The following is a 14,011-nucleotide window of genomic DNA, read 5'->3' on the forward strand; positions in this document are numbered from 1 at the left end:
GAAAACATGTCACTTTAAGGTGTGCCTGACCCAAGCCATGGTATTTTCAATCACCTCATATGCATGCAAAAGCTGGATAATGAGTAAGGAAGACCAAAGACGAATTGATGCCTTTGAATTATGATGTTGGCAAAGAATGTTGAATATACCATAAACTGCCAGAAGAATGAAAAATCTGTCTTGGAAGAAGTACAGCCAGAATGCTCAGAGCAAGGGTGGTGATACTTCCTCTCATATGCTTTGGACATGTTATCGAGAGGGAACAGTCCCTGGAAAAGGACATCATGCTTGGTAAAGGAGAAGGTCAGCAAAAAAAAAAAAAAAAAGGAAGACCCTCAAAGAGATGGATTAACACAGTGGCTGCAATGATGGGCTTAAGCATAACAATGTTTGTGAGGATGGTGCAGGACCAGGCAGTGTTTCATTCTGTTGTACATAGGGTAGGTATGAGTGATAACTGACTTGACAGCACCTAACAACAACAACATATTTGCAGCAAGTACAAATATGTATGTAGGAATATCTGCTGCCATCCCTATGTATGCAGGTGGGTGTATTTCCATATGTTCTCCCACTGCAGTTAATGAGCACAGTAAGTTCTTATTTGCTTGGAGTTTCTGATTTAAAGAATATGTCACTGTGTGTCAATGTCTACAGTTGCCTTTTGTAAGAGAAAAACAGAGGTAATCTCACATAAGAATGGAAGTAAGATCAACTAAGAAAGTAGATGAATAAAAGAATGAGACGATAGATGCATTTATTTTTTAAATTATTGAATATTAATAACATTTAAAAGCTGTGGCAGGTATGCCTGGGAGATATAAACAAACTGTACACTGGCTAGCAATGCAAGTATTTGGAATGTGGTTGAAGAGAGAAATTAAATATATTAAATGGTTAGGTAGCAGGCAAGATAGAATTTTTCTTTAGTCCAAGAAACTGATACGAAATTAATTTCTATAAGACCTCCACAGTGACAGATACCATGATGACGTGGTAACTGGAGTATCCAGAAGGTGAAATAGACTGTTGATGCAAGTGGGGGATTGGGGTAGGGGAGAACCATCATTCTGGTGGGAGCACTTGCATGTGGAAATGTTTGGGGTGACTGATGTCAGCAGACTCTGCCTGGAACAGAGATCATAAGTTGGGGACTACCCAGAAATCGTTGTATGTTGTTGGGGGGTGGAGAATGGGGAACTTGGTTGTGATTGTTCAACTAATTTTAAATTTACATTATGATGCAGTCTATAAAAGAAGATTCTGACCCAGAAAAAGGAAGGCAAAAGGGATGTTTTTTGGAGGGAATGTGTGAGATGTCAGGGGCCTCTTGAAGCATCCTGGCATGATGGAAGCTGGACCTTGGCTGCAGTGAGAGTGAGTAGTGGAAAGGAAGGACCAGGGTGCACTATCAACAGCAGAAGGGAAAGTGTGGACATAGCATGTGTGCACAGCAGGGGGAGGCAGGAGGGGGTTCTCAACTTCATTACATCCCCTATGCTATAGCTTCAGAACCTTACATCCATTATGTCCTGCATAGAGCCCTTTCAGCTCTGTGCACAAGGGAAGTTTGTATGAAGTCTACATGAGACATTGTCTTAACCTCAATCTACACTCCTTTGTTGCTACTCTGTAGTTTTTTAATGTGCTCTGACCAGGAGTTTACTTCAATTCATGATTTTTCTCCACCACCTCTAACTACCACTTCCTTTAGTATTTTTCATGAGCTATCAAGACTGAACAGAGTAGAAAGATGGTACGGAAAAAGGCAAGTGTAGGGGTCAACTTTGAGAGGAATCTCCAAGTCAGTATCTCAGGGTTTTGAGGGAATACAGGTACAAAGAAAAATCCATTAGACTGCCCAGTGCTGGTTGCAGAGGAAAGATTTTCAATAAACAGAATATTGGGTCCCTATACGTTTGTTTGTTTGTTTGTTTTTTAGGAGCCCTGGTGGAGCAGAGGTTAAGCATTTGGCTGCTAATCCAAAGGCTGGCAGTTGGAATCTACCAGCTGTCCCTTGGAAACCATATGGGACAGTACTAATCTGTCCTATAGGGTTGCTATGAGTCAGAATCCACTCAACAGCAATGGCTTTTTTTTTTTTTTTTTTTGGCTTATGCTTTTTTAAAGTCAGCTCCCTCACATGTGACTATCAGTAACAACAAATTACCAACAGTAACAGGGTCTTATATCCACAGACATTCTCATATGAGGTATCAATGTCCCCAGGGCTATATGTGCAGTTTGAAAATGTCTCCGAGGTAATTTTGATTTTCATTAACGCAAGATATTTTGAGATTTACAAACATGTATTATTAGGAAAACTGCAGTCAACTCCCTGGAACTGAGGGAAAGAAGGGACGAGCATATTTGTTAAATTAAAAATCTATAGTGGGAGATTAACTGGCACAGGCTTTGTGACAAGACATGAGAAAAGAGCGCCTTGCTACCAACCTCTGTCACAACACCCAATAGAATAGCACCTCATAGTGAATGTCATAATCTACACAGCATCTATTCAGGAAATCATGGTGGCGTTACCACAGCTCAATGTCAATGCCACCCAGTGACCCAACTTTAGATGAAGAATGTTGTATATTTGGAAAGAAGCAACATTGTTTATATGGAGCAGGAAAAATGCAAACTTTAAACATAAGTCACTTAAGCATAACTAAAGGTAGTTTTTCTCTAATGAAAAGAGTAAAGGAAACAAGTAATGCTGTTGCCCAAGCTATGGCAAGTCCCAAGAAGGAAGGAGCAAGGCCTCCTGCACCTGCTCTTCCCCATTGGTGGTTGTCTTCCTCTTCTACTTCAGTGTCACTGCAGTCTACATCCAGCCCCAAAGCCATTTTTCCCAGAAAGGAGGGAAATTCCTGACTCTTTTCTACACCGTTGTGACTCCCATTCTCAACTCCCTCATCTACACCTTGAGGAATAAGAATATGAAGGGTACTTTCAGGAGGCTATTTGGAAATGACAGAATGGCCAGTGAGAACTGAGGCGCTCAGACTTAAGGGTGAGTTCAGCTTTTGTTCAGTTCAGCTTCTCACAGCATGGTCTTTGTGGTGCTTCATGTGTGGGTGATTTTCAATTATCAGTACAAATACAAAGGGTCAATGGTGTGCTTTTATAGACAGTGGACCAATAAAATTAAATTAACACACCACGTAGAGTTAATGTTAATTTTAAATACAAGTATAACATTGTTCCAGTCAAGGTATGGTCAGGAAATAGAAACAACTCCAGTTCTTTTAAAAAAGATAGTTTATTATAAGGAATGGTTAACTGGCTATTAAGGACAAGGAAAGGGAAATTGAAAAAGAAAAAGAGCAACCTCCTCTAGAGTTGGAGGACACAAGGAACGGATTGGAACTGTTAAAACTTATGGCTCAGAGGAGCAACCCGTTAAACAACAACAAGAACAAAAAAGGTTGCAGTCAAGTGGATTTGGGCTCATAGCAACCCTATAGGACAGAGTAGAACTGCCCCATAGGGTTCCCAAGGAACAGCTGGTGAATTTAAATTGCTGGCTTTTGGTTAGCAGCCAAGCTCTTAACCACTGTGCCACCAGGGCTCCAGAAGAGCGACATAGGAAGCAAAATTCTTAAACCTCCTACTTCTGAGGAGGGACAAGGGCTGGTTATGCCAGTATCATTGATGGAACCTAATGCCCTTGTTCTACTCACCACAGCTGAGAATCTTCATTCAACTTAATTCAACTCCTCCTGCCTAATAAACTTCCACTGACACGGTGAAATAGTTACTAGGGTCATATTAACAAGAAGAGAAAGCAAACAGGAAGCAAACAGGGAAGAGAAAGGCTCTTCTCATCTCACCCACCAACCTGCCTGCCAGTATCGCCCCCTATGGGTGATGACTAATAAGAAAACAGCAAGCAAAGAAGAAGTATATTGTGCACACTCCCAAATGCAGCCTCATGAAAGGGCTGATAAAAGTATGGATTTGGAGCTCAGAGACACACCTTAATACCTGGCTCACATGTGTGGTACATCACACAAGTCTTCACAGTATAACAGGAATCCAAAAGGCAAAGTTCTAATTAAGAAGAAGACAAATATATAGACAGCTTGTTGATTCTGCTCAGTATTCTTCTCGCTCTTCACTTTCTTCTGAGAACACCATGTCAATAGACCGTGCTAATGAGCCTACCCTGCAAATGAAGCGTCTGTGGTCACCTGAGAGGGAATTGGTCAGTGTAGCCCTTGCTGGGAGGGGCCATGACTTGAAATTGACAAGGAGTTGTGTATATAAGCAGCCAAATCCACAGAGGTTTTAGAGACAGAAACAAGTAGGAAGAGATGTAGCAAGAAGAAGCAGAAGGAAGAAAGAAGAGAGAAGAAGCAGAAAAAGAGGAGGCAAGAAACCTCCTAAGGGAGCTGGAACGTGGGTCAAGGGCTGTAACACTGATGATAGCAAGAGGCCCAGAAGGGACCCAGTGACGGAGTCGTTGGTGACAGATGGCTGGGTCAAAAGGAGGCTGTCTTCAGGGGGCTGAGAGGAAACTGTCCCCATGGGGCTGAGGGTAACCTGTCCTCAGGGGGCCAAGAGGAGGCCTACACCACCAAGAGGAGCTGAGAGCTGTCCTGCACGGAAGAAGGGAGACTTTGACTACATGCTTCCTGACCTAGATCCTGAGTTGTAGCCTGTTCCTTAATAAATCACCTCACTGTAAGTATACCTGTGAGTTCTGTGTGGCCATTCCAATGAATTATCAAACCCAGCAGAGAAGTAGAGAGTGCTGTGGAAGGGACAACTTGCTTCAGAATTGGTAAAAGTATTGGAGAGTGGGGGCATATCTGACTTTTATCTCTTAGCAATCAGGCTTGTGCTGATCTTGTTTCACATTATCCCCCCTGAAGTTAGGCGGGTTCTGATGCTACTACTACTACTACCATTTTACAATTATGAACAGAATGTCTAATTTAAGCAGCTCAGAAAGCAGGAGGGAAGTCCTTCATGCTGAACTCCTGCAGATCTGCAGCTATAATAGTTCAGAGCCGGCATGGTTAGGTTCCATGGTGACTGAGAGAAAACTCCCTTCAACAGACATTCAGTTGTGAAGCTAATTTCTTTTGGGAAGGGGTGCCAGTGGCCTCATCAGTTTCACCAAGCTGAATCTTCATGGAATCGGCAGGAAATTTCCAGGGCATTAGTTACTGTTATGTCTTCCACACTGTGTGCTCTAAAATGCTAATATAAGATCTCTAATCCCAGACCTCCTCCAAATGCCACAGTGTCCTGAAAGTAGGTCATTTGCTCTAGTTTTCACTTTCTAGCCAAACCTGGGCTGAAATACTGTAAAATGCATTTGAGAAGAAAGCAGGGACCTAAGTTATGTCTTCGTGAATAGCTATGATTTGATAGATGGAAGGGAGAAGTGAACGAATTTCAGGCCGAGAGAGCAATACAAGCAAACCACAGTGGTAAAAAATAGTCAGAAATGCTGTATGCAGTTTGAGGAAGTAAAATTCCAAAATGATGACTAGGGCCGTTGAAGGCAAGTAGTCAATGTGTAGAAGCAAGGACTCTCACTCTAAAAGACAGAATACTTGGGTCTGACAGCAGTTCCATTCAGGAAACCAATAAAAATGATGGTATTTTAAGGGCCATAAATTCTGGTGCTCATTTGAATATCCTTTCTGAATTTGAAAGATAAAGAAGAAAATCTTTAAAATTAATAAAATCCTCTATAATCTTTTGAACATTTGTATGACTAGCAGCAGATCTTAAGACCAGAAGCTTGTCGTAATATTTGTGTGTACCTCATTTTAATTTGTGCATTATTGTTTTCTATTGATTTTACAAGTAAATCAGATATGTTAGTTCACCAAGAATGAGCCCAAACCAAAAAACCAAACTTGTTGCCATTGAGTCGATTTCAACTCATAGCAACCCCATAGGACAGAGTAGAATTGCCCCATAGAATAAGCCAAGTGTAACGCAAAATAGTGGTTGTTAAGATTGGCTGATGTTTCTCTTGTCAAGGTGTTCTGATGGTTCAACCAAAGCTGTGACAATCACTTTCATTCAGAATATTGTTCCACGGTGGTTATTTCTCAAATCCAGGAATGTTGGGGGAGAGTTCTCAGAGATGCCAGAAACCAATGAAGGAGGGTTTCCAAATACTAGGGTGAAGCATCTGAGAGCCAGAAAGGCAATACAACCAGTTCATCTCTGCCACTCCTTGGGTCTGTTGTTGCCTCCTTCGTCTTCGACACCCTCTGGCCTAGCACATGCCAACTTTAAACCTCATAATCACAACTATACACAACAAGTGTGTATACGTTTGCTCATTCAAGAACACCCCAGGAAAAACACGGGTGCTGTTAAAATATGGATGCTTGTATGGGAGGCATTATGCTGAGTGAAGCAAGCCAATCTCAAAAGGACAAATACTGTATGAGACTGCTATTATAAAAACTCACAAAAGGGTTTACACACAGAAAGAAACAATATTTGATGGTTAAGAGAGAGGGAAGGGATGGGGAGGGAAAAAACACTAACTAGACAATAGATAAGTGGTAAATTTGATGAAGGGTAAGACAGTACACAATACTGGGAAGTCAGCACAACTTGACCAAGGCAAAGTCATAAAAGCTCCATATATACATTCAAACTCCCTGAGGGACTGAATTACTGGGCTGAGGGCTGGGGACCATGGTCTCGGGGAACACCTAGCTCAACTGGCATAACATAGTTTATAAAGAAAATGTTCTACACCGTACTCTGGTGAGTAGAATCTGGGGTCTTAAATGTTTATGATGGCCATCTAAGATACTCCACTGATCTACCCCATCTGGAGCAAGGGAGAATGAAGGAAAACAAACATACAAGGGAAAGATTAGTCCAAAGGACTAATGGACCAGAACTACCACAGCCTCCACTAGTTTGAGTCCAGCGTAACTAGATGGTGCCCAGCTATGACCACTGACTGCTCTGACAGGGATCACAATACAGGGTCCTGGACAGAGGTGGAGAAAAATGTAGAACAAAATTATTATTTTTTTAATTGTACTTTAGATGAAGGTTTACAGAACAAACTAATTTCTCATCAAACGGTTAGTGTGCACACTGTTCTATGACATTGGTTAACAACCCCACAACATGTCAACACTCTCCCTTCTCAATCCTGGGTTCGCTGTTACCAGCTTTCCTGTTCCCTCCTGCCTTCCAATCCCTGCCCCAGGGCTGGTGCTCCCCTTTAATCTTATTTTGTTCCATGGGCCTGTTAATATTTGGCTGAAGGGTGAAGATCAGAAGTGACCACATTACTGAGCTGAAAGGGTGTCCAGAGGCCATACTCCCAGAGTTTCTCCAGTCTCTGTCAGGGCAGCAAGTCTGGTCTTTCTTTTTGAGTAGAACAAAATCCTAACTCTCAAAAAGAGACCAGACTTCACTGGTCTGAGAGAGACTGGAAAAACCCCAAAAGCATGCCCCCCAGACACCCTTTTAACTCAGTACTGAGCCACTCCTGATGTTCACCCTTCAGCCAAGATTAGACAGGCCCATTAAACAAGCAATAATACATGTAGCTCAACCATGTATATGAGACTAAATGAGCACATCAGCCCAGGGGCAAGTATGAGAAGGTGGGAGGGGATAGGAAACTGGATAATGGAAATGGGGAAACCAAGTTTGAGAAGGGGAGAATTGACATGTCATGGGGTTGGCAACCAATGTCACAATACGATGTGTGTATTCATTGTTTAATGAGAAACTAATTTGCTCTGTACATCTTCATCTAAGCACAATTAAAAGAAGAAAAAATATGGATGCTGGTAAAACCAAGCAAAAGGAAAAACAAAACAAAGGAACAAAAACAAAAAACTTTCCCAAATCCATGGGCCATCAGAGACTTGTAATAACGTATTAGGTGGGTTGATGTGTCTAAAATTTGGCTTAAAAGGGTCACAGCAACCGTGGCAATAATTATATAGGAATTTAAGAAGCCACAACGGTGAAGCTGACATGGTCTAATAGACGACATGCTATTATGGAAAAGACCTTAGAGCACAGGTAATGGAAGACAGTTCTTAGAACAAAATGACCAGTGTTTACAGAATAATACAATCCTAGACCCATACGTGTCTGTCAGTTTGTCATACTGAGGGGGCTTGTGTGTTGCTGTGATGCTGGAAGCTATGCCACTGGTATTCAGACAGAAGCAGGGTCACCCATGGAGGACAGGTTTCAGCTGACCTTCCAGACTAAGACAGACTAGGAAGAAGGACCTGGCAGTCTAATTCTGAAAAGTATTAGCAAGTGAAAACCTTATGAATAGCAGCAGAACATTGTCTGATATAGTGCTGGAAGATGAGCTCCCCAGGTTCAAAAGCACTCAAAAGATGACTGGGGAAAAGCTGCCTCCTCAAAGTAGAGTCGACCTTAATGATGTGGATGGAGTAAAGCTTTTGGAACCTTCATTCGCTGATCTGGCACGACTCAAAATGAGAAGAAACAGCTGCAAATATCCATGAATAATTGGAACCTGGAATGTACAACATATGAATCTAGGAAAATTGGAAATCATCAAAAATGAAATGGAACGCATAAACATCGATATCCTAGGCATTAGTGAGCTGAAATGGACTGGTATTGGCCATTTTGAATCAGACAATCATATAGCCTACTCTGCTGGGAATGACAACTCGAAGAGGAATGGTGTTGCATTCATCATCAAAAAGAACGTTTCAAGAGCTATCCTGAAGTACAATGCTGTCAGTGATAGGATAATATCCATATGCCTACAAGGAAGGAAGACCAGTTAATAGGACTATTATTCAAATTTACACACCAACCACTAGGGCCAAAGATGAAGAAACAGAAGATTTTTATCAGCTGCTGCAGTCTGAAATTAATCAAACATGCAATCAAGATGCATTAATAATTACTGGCGATTGGATTGCAAAAGTTGGAAACAAAGAAGAAGGATCAGTAGTTGGAAAATATGGCCTTGGTGATAGAAAAAATGCTGGAGATCGAATGATAGAATTTTGTAAGACCAACGACTTCTTCATTGCAAATACCTTCTTTCACCAACTTAAACGGCAACTATACACATGGAACTTGCCAGATGGAGCACACAGAAATCAAATCGACTACATCTATTGAAAGAGACAATGGAAAAGCTCAATATCATCAGTCAGAACAAGGCCAGGGGCCGACTGTGGAACAGACCATCAGTTGCTCATATGCAAGTTCAAGCTGAAACAGAAGAAAATCAGAGCAAGTCCACAAGAGCCAAAATATGACCTTGAATATATCCCACCTGAATTTAGAGACCATCTCAAGAATAGATTTGACGCACTGAACACTAGTGACCTCAGACCAGACCAGTTGCGGAATGACATCAAGGACATCATCCATGAAGAAATCATGAGGTCGTTGAAAAGACAGGAAAGAAAGAAAAGACCAAAATAGATGTCAGAGGAGACTCTGAAACTTGCTGTCGAACGTCAGGCAGCTAAAGCAAAAGGAAGAGTTGATGAAGTAAAAGAACCGAACAGAAGATTTCAAAGGGCGTCTCAAGAAGACAAAGTAAAGTATTATAATGACATGTGCAAAGAGCTGGTGACGGAAAACCAAAAGGGAAGAACACGCTTGGCATTTCTCAAGCTGAAAGAACTGAAGAAAAAATTCAAGCCTCGAGTTGTGATAGTGAAGGATTCATTGGGGAAAATATTAAACAACACAGGAAGCATCAAAAGAAGATGGAATACACAGAATCATTACACCAAAAAGAATAAGTCGATGTTCAACCATTTCAAGAGGCGGCATATGATCAGGAACCGATGGTACTGAAGGAAGAAGTCCAAGCTGCTCTGAAGGCATTGGCAAAAAACAAGGCTCCAGGAATTGATGGAATATCAATTGAGATGTTTCAACAAACAAATGCAGCACTGGAGGTGCTCACTTGTTTATGCCAAGAAATATGGAAGACAGCTTCCGGGCCAACTGACTGGAAGAGATTAATTTTTATGCCTATTCCCAAGAAAGGTAATCCAACCAAATGTGGAAAATATAGAACAATATCATTAATATCACACGCAAGCAAAATATTGCTGAAGATCATTCAAAGCTGGCTGCAGCAGTATATCGACAGGGAGCTGTCAGAAATTCAGGCCGGTTTCAGAAGAGGATGTGGAACTGATGATATCATTGCTGATGTCAGACAGATCCTGGCTAAAAGCAGAGAATACCAGAAAGATGATTACCTGTGTTTTATTGAATATGCAAAGGTTTTCGACTGTGTGGATCATAACGAATTATGGATAACATTGTGAAGAATGGGAATTCCGGAACACTTAATTGTGCTCATAAGGAACCTTAACATAGATCAAGAGGCAGATGTTTGAACAGAACAAGGTGATACTGATTGGTTTAAAGTCAGGAAAGGTGTGTGTCAGGGCTGTATTCTTTCACCATACCTATTTAATCTGTATGCTGAGCAAATAATAGGAGAAGCTGGACTATATGAAGAATGGGGCATCAGGATTGGAGGAAGACTCATTAACAACCTGTGTTATGCAGATGACACAACCTTGCTTGCTGAAAGTGAAGAGGACTTGAAGCACTCACTAAAGAAGACCAAACACCACACCCTTCAGTATGGATTACACCTCAACATAAAACAAAAATCCTCACAACTGGACCAATGAGTAACATCATGATAAACGGAGAAAAGATCGAAGTTGTCAAGGATTTCATTTTACTTGGATCCACAATCAACAGCCATGGAAGCAGCAGTCAATAAATCAAAAGATGCATTGAGTTGGGTAAATCTGCTGCAAAAGACCTCTTTAAAGTGTTGAAGAGCAAAGATGTCACCCTGAAGACTAAGGTGTGCCTGACCCAAGCCATGGTATTTTCGATCGCATCATATGCATGTGAAAGCTGGACAGTGAGTAAGGAAGACCGAAGAAGAATTGACTGCTTCGAATTGTGGTGTTGGCAAAGAATATTGAATATCCCACGGATTGCCAAAAGAACGAACTAATATGTCTTAGAAGAAGTATAACCAGAATGTTCCTTAGAAGCAAGGATGGCGAGACTGCGTCTTACCTAGTTTGGACATGTTGTCAGGAGGGACGAATCCCTGGAGAAGGACATCATGCTTGGCAGAGTACAGGGTCAGCAGAAAAGAGGAAAACCCTCAGTGAGGTGGATTGACACTGTGGCTGCAGCAATGAGCTCAAGCATAACAAGGATTGTAAGGATGGCGCAGGACTGGGCAGTGTTTCATTCTGTTGTGCATGGTGTCTTTATGAGTCGGAGTCGACTTGACAGCACCTAACAACAACAACAATCCTAAAAGTGAAAAGGAAGCCATTGGTCTAGAATGTCGATAATTAGATAATATAGACTAAAGGAATATATTTCAAATAAACAAACATTGATTGCCAAAATAAGGCTGTACATGGAGCCATTAAGAGACTGCTGAGCAGCTGTTTAGAAACAGAAGTACGACTAGAACTGAAATCAACATAGCTTCCATTTTAGCCTGCTCTTATCAGAAATGCAGGCTATCCATCAATATCTTTGTTAGCCTGAAAAACAAAAACAAGTAATGACTAAAGAGTTGAGGGTTAAGAAAAAGGGGGAAAATCACATACACACACAAATTAACCTATTTTGAAATTGTCTTTCTAAATTGTGGCCCAGAAACTACCTCTTCTTTCTCTGCTTTTCTAGGATGTCCTGTTATCCTAGTTCTTTTCACATTCCTCCTGCAGTTCTAAGTCTGAAATGCCTGCAAGAACTGCTCACAGACCAGAGGGAGGCAAGTAAGTGAACAAGTCTCTAATCCTTCCTTGAAGGATGCTAGTGTTGTTATACAAATGCATCATAAGGATTACTTGTGGGTTGGGGAGAGTAAACTGGAAAACAATTATGTCAGTTGAAAAGTCAATAGATGCAGTCACAAATATTGAATGATAATTTGATTTATATTGGTTTTATTACCGATTATTACTGACAAGTAGGTACTGTACAAACACGTACTGGCTCAGGCTGCAAAACAACAGATATTTTGTGGATGTTCTTCCTGTTACAGTCACATTGGGGTATGCTGAAATGAATGAAGCGAGATGCCTGCCTCGCTTAATTGAAAGTCTCTTGCAAATGAATGACATCTTGTCTACTCAAAAGGATGAAGGGCAGCCCATATATTTCCACTACTCAAAGCTAAATTTCTCCCACTTTTTCAAAAGCCTGAGAAATTCATATCTGCAATCAATTGGCACAGCAAGTTCTTATTTGGTTGGAGTTTCCAATGGCAGGAATTTGCAACAATTTATCAGTGTCCTTTTTTTTTTTTTTTAAAGTAGACACTTACATGAGATCTCACATAAGAATGAAAATAGGATCAAGTTCTCACTTAAAGAACTGTAGCAGCTATGCTTTTGAGACACACACAGTCATAAAAAAAAAGTTGCCTTCGAGTCAAGTCTGACTCATAGCGACACACACACACACATACACGTACACACAACTCAAGTATTAAGAGTGTGGTTTGGGAAAAAATTTAAATACATTAAATAGTTCGGTAGTGGCCAAGATCACATTTTCTTTTGGTTCAAGTAACTGATGTAAAACTAGTTTTAGTAAAGTGTGGTGATCAGAGCAGCCAGAACATGGAATGGAAACTGACGTAATTGGGAGATTGGAGTAGGGGAGAACCATCATTCTTGTAGATGAATAAAATTAAATTATTAATTTTGCACGTGGACATGTTTGGAGTGGTTGATATCAGTAGACTTCATGCCTGGAGGAAATACCACAAGTTGGGGACTAACCAGAGATTTTTGGATTTTGTTGACAGTAAACGGGGAATGTAATTATGATAATTCAATTAATTACTTTAAATTTACAGGTAGGAAGACAGCCTATTAAAGAAGATTCCAACCTAAAAAGGGGAAGGAAAAAGGGATGTTGGCTGGAGGGGACATGTTAGAAGTTAGGGGCCTGCAGTACTATCACGGCAGGGTGGAAACTGGACCTGGGATGCAATGTGAGTGAGTAGTGGAAAGGCAGAGGCAGGGGGCACTGCCAGCATCAGAAAATAAAGTCTGGATACAGGCTTAGCATTGATGAGAGCGGGAGGAGGAAGTTCTTGACTTCATTATTCCACTATGATATACCTCCATGTCATAAAGTCCATAATGTCCAACACAGAACACATCCTGGCCCCCCAAAACCGACAATTTATATGAAGTCTAGGTGAGACATTCATCTTACCTAATTTACATCCCTTTGTCGTCATAGTTAAATGTGTCCTTTCTGATCAAGAGTTCACCTGGATTCACTATTCTCCACTACCGTTAATGACTACTCCCTTTAATATAGGCCTTGACTAGTGTTTTCCATGAGTTATCAAGACTGAATTGAGTAGAAAGAGAAGGCACAACCAACTTGAGGAATCACAAAGCCAGTGCCTCAGAGTTTTGGTGATTTGTCTATAGACCACTCCCTTGTTGATTACACCCGGTGTTGATTACAGTGAAAGGATTTGCAATGAACAGAATAGTGGGTCTTTATCCTGGGTGGTGCAAACAGTTAATACAATTGGCTGTTAACTGAAAGGTTGGAGGTTCAAGTCTGCCAGATGCATCAAGGAAGAAAGCTACTTCTGAAAAATCAGCCATTGAAAACCTGCGGAGCACAGTTCTTCTCTGACACACAAGGGCCTGTCATGAGTTGGAGTTCACTTGACATCAACAGATACTGCTTATATTCTTTTTTAGCCTAGCTGGTTCACACTTTAATATCTGCGTGGTCTCATACCATTTACATTCTCACATTAGGTCACTGTCCACCAAAGGAAGTACCAAAGTCACTAGGGCTATATGTACAGTTAGAAAATGTCCCTGAGGTAATTTTGATTTTTCACTAACCTAAGAGGTTTTAAAACTCACACACACACAAAAAACTCACAGACATGTATTATTTGGAAAAGCACAGTCAATGCCACAGAGCTGAGAAAAAAAAATGA

The sequence above is a fragment of the Elephas maximus genome, chromosome 2 (genome assembly GCF_024166365.1).
Source record: "Elephas maximus indicus isolate mEleMax1 chromosome 2, mEleMax1 primary haplotype, whole genome shotgun sequence".
Classification (NCBI taxonomy): Eukaryota; Metazoa; Chordata; class Mammalia; order Proboscidea; family Elephantidae; genus Elephas; species Elephas maximus.